Genomic DNA, 3,601 nt, shown 5'->3' with positions numbered 1-3,601 from the left:
GAGCGTCCTCCTTTTGGTTCCATCCCAGTCTTCTTCCAAAAATGCTTAGCACTAGGTTTTTTTACCTTTTAGGGGCACTCCAATTTTACACATGTATTTTAATTTCATCCTTACAAGTGTCTTCTGTGGTTTTGAAGAAAGTGTTTGAATAAATTACCCCAATAATGTCAGGGCTGGAGGATTTTTAATATAATACCTGCCTTAAAAACTTTGTATGTATAATTAGAAGTAGGCATTTGGAATGTGTGGGGTACCATACTTCTCAACTGCTTTTAATTCAATTTTGTAAAAGTGCTATACTAAACCACTGAACCACCCTTTTAGTGCAAGTGTTTTAATCAGTGAATACTATTTTTTTCATGTTTAACCAGGTATGACCAGTTAAGATCTCTTTTACAAGGGTGACCTGGCCAAGACAGCAGTATAAAAAAGGTTACAGAAGACAACAATACCACAAGAAACATTTAAAATATCCATCTACGCATCAAATAATTTAAATAACTTAAAATAACTACACACAGTGACAAGTACCAACCGAGTCATTCATCGTTGTACTTATTAACGCTTTAAAATCCGATATAAAGACCCATTCTCTTAATGTATTGTATTTTTGAAGGCCATTCCAAGTGGGTGAGGGGAGCAGAGCACAAAAAACTTTCTTTCTCAGTTCCGTCCGTACACCAGGAACTTACAACAAGAACAATATGCACATGTTACTGTAACGATGGCTCCTTGTGCAGAATGTTTTAAAAGGCTGAATGATCAAGGCAGTGAGGGAAATTTAAGAGATATTCTAAACCTTTGCATGAAGCATTTTAGTGAATTATTCCTTGAACTTGAAAGGCCCTATCTTGTTGCAGCTTTGAGTACCAAACTGCAGACCCTGCCAGAGTCTTTTGCATTCTTGCTTTATTTTACCAGAGAATATACTAAGGTCTCCGTATCAGATTCTGCTGCCAATTCAGAGTCAAACTGCTAAAAGTCCCTGGTTAAAGTTTAATCCATTTTATTTCACTGGCTTGAGCAATTACTGACATGACAATTCCAGTCAACACAGCCAACACATGACAAGGCTTTGAGCTAAGATGTTATAATGGATAACAATGGATCTTAATACTATATATCTTAAATTAGGAATCACATCTCTATACATGCAGTCTTCTTCCACTTGCTTCCACTTCCTCCTTTGTAGACACTTGCCACAGTCATAAACCAGCCTGCCAAACTAGGAAAGAAAAATCTCTAGGTCACTAAGATAAAAAAAAAAAAAAACTCAAGTGCACCCACGGCATTTCATTCTAAAATCCAATTTTTAAATGCCAAGTTTAAGAGCTGCTGAACCCTGCAATAACTGAGGCTGTTAAGCTAATATGCAATGACTCACCCATGGCTCTCCCCAGAATTTACGCACAATCCAGTATTCAGTACCACTTTCTAGTACCCAGCCCACTACTGACACAATGTGGTTTATGTCAGGAGTCTCAATATACAGATCTCTGGTGTAAGCATCGCTGTGGCCATGATTCCACATCTGAGGGAAGAGGGACTGAAGTGACATGAATTGAACAGTGAAAACTTTGCCGTGTATGGCCGTTGATGGTAGAAGATTTAAAGTTATTAACCATCCTCAAACTTGATACTGTAGGGAATTTTTTAAAAACAGAATGTTTCCAATGTAGCATTCATACAACTCCCTGCAGAATTACAAAAGAATTTGAAAACCTGATTGGCCCTCCAGCATAGTTTTCTGCTATCATACTATTCTGACCACTAATGGCTCCAAAGTTACCTACATTCCATAAAGTGAAGTCCTGCAGAGTGTTGTGCCTCCTGAAAGTTGTGCAAGCCCTACATGCATTGAATGGTCTATATTCTGAGAGAAAAAAAAGAACAAAAAAAGACTTGACATGACATGAAAACGTAATGAAACAGTGTACATTATTGCTGAGTTCTTGCATGGTAGTTGTTGCAGGTCTTGTCAGGGATGCCAAGGGCATACTCGACCATGTGGTGGGCAGACAGATAAGCAGATGGCCACACTCCTTTCTGCGTGATGCTGATAGGATCTACACAGCACAGAGTGAATAAAAGAAAGACTGGATGATCTGGACAATCCAGCAACCTCATGTGAGCAGTTCATCTAGAACTACTTTGTACACAAATAGTACCTATGAAAAGTGTTCTTTGGATTTTCCAGAGTAACAGGAATGCCATTTCTGTTACGTTTGGCTGTAAATTGTTTAAATACAATTTTGCAGTGCCATTAAAACTAAAACATTTGATGTGCCAATAATGGCCATATGATGTTTCTAATTTGACTTTAACACAAGCTGTGGAGGAACAGAGGAAGAATCAAACCTGCCATTGCACTGGTGCTGCAAAACCCATTTTAGCCACCTAAAGATCCAAAATGAATAAAAATGAAAATCAGTTTAAGTGTATGCTAGATTTAGAATATTTTCAGCGCTTTACCTTGCAGTCAGCCAGTCATTTCTTTTGGAACTACTTTGTCAACTGTAGAACTTCTGGATTCCTATGCATAAATGCAAGCCTGTGCTAAAAAATTGTCCTGCAATCTTTACTGATTGTGTGGCAAGTTGTTTAGTTTATTTGAGGTATTTAGGGCTATCTTACCTGATTGTTGTGTACACACCGCTGCTCTTCAGCAAGTGTCTATTTGGCATTATTTGGACCGTGGTTGTACATAATCCCCTCCAGAGAATTGATCACTGCAAAGCCGGAGTTGTCTCATTGCTGCACGTTGAGTGTTTATATCTTCAGATTTCTTCTGCCTGTAGGTATTCAATTGGTTTGTTTTTGAATATGCTGTTATGTTGAATAAAACTTTTGGGTCATGATTATATTTTGCACATTTCTGTATTTATGCACTGCATGTCTTCAGTTGTATTTTTAATGAACACATTTTGGCCACTGATATCTGTAAAGAAAAGCAACCGGTTCCAGATTGATATTTTAGAATAACTGTAACTGAAGATTGAGCTTCACTTTAAATCTTAGAAATGTGAGATGGAGAACATAAACAATCCATAAATGTAGTTTTTTGTTGAGAATTTAAGTCTATTAATTTAAAAAAACATATTTTCAAAAGCTGTTTTTAAAGTTATATTGATGCATTGATCCTTGACAGAAGCTCATAATTATGTCACCACATTCCCACATGTCACTTTGTCTTTTTGTTTATGCTCATACAGTGTCTGTGATAACAAAGACTTTATCCGGCTCCACTGTGAGACCGCAAACAGAGCATGATACTAATTGACTGCCTGCCATCCTCTCCCATCTGCAGGAATAGAAAGTCATATTTAATGCGTTGATTAAAATCTAATCCCTCCATGTGAGTCGGAGATGAAAGTAATTTTCGTCTAATGGAGACTATTAATATTTAGATATAGAAGGGAAACCATATCCCAGATTTGCAATCAGCTGGAGGATGTTAAATTATATTTAAGGCTGCCAGTGAGCTGGAAACCAAAGTATGCAATGCAAATAAGTTTTCTTTTCCAACTGAGATTTTTTTTTTACTTCTTGCATTCATTGTATGTTTTTCATATTTCTCTTTATTTCATGATAAATGAGATGG

At 37.0% G+C, this 3,601-nt stretch overlaps 1 pseudogene; it reads right to left on the bottom strand.

The window, feature by feature from the left end:
• Positions 1 to 663: 663 nt before the first annotated feature.
• LOC119888441 lies at positions 664 to 2,365 on the bottom strand (annotated as a pseudogene).
• Between the last annotated feature and the right edge of the window lie 1,236 nt (positions 2,366 to 3,601).

This window comes from Micropterus salmoides, unplaced genomic scaffold (assembly GCF_014851395.1).
Source record: "Micropterus salmoides isolate LMB-PRFRI ecotype aquatic unplaced genomic scaffold, ASM1485139v1 Ms_hic_scaffold_5, whole genome shotgun sequence".
Lineage (NCBI taxonomy): Eukaryota > Metazoa > Chordata > Actinopteri > Centrarchiformes > Centrarchidae > Micropterus > Micropterus salmoides.
The sequence above is the reverse complement of the archived record's forward strand: the minus strand, read 5'-3'. Positions and strand labels throughout refer to the sequence as shown.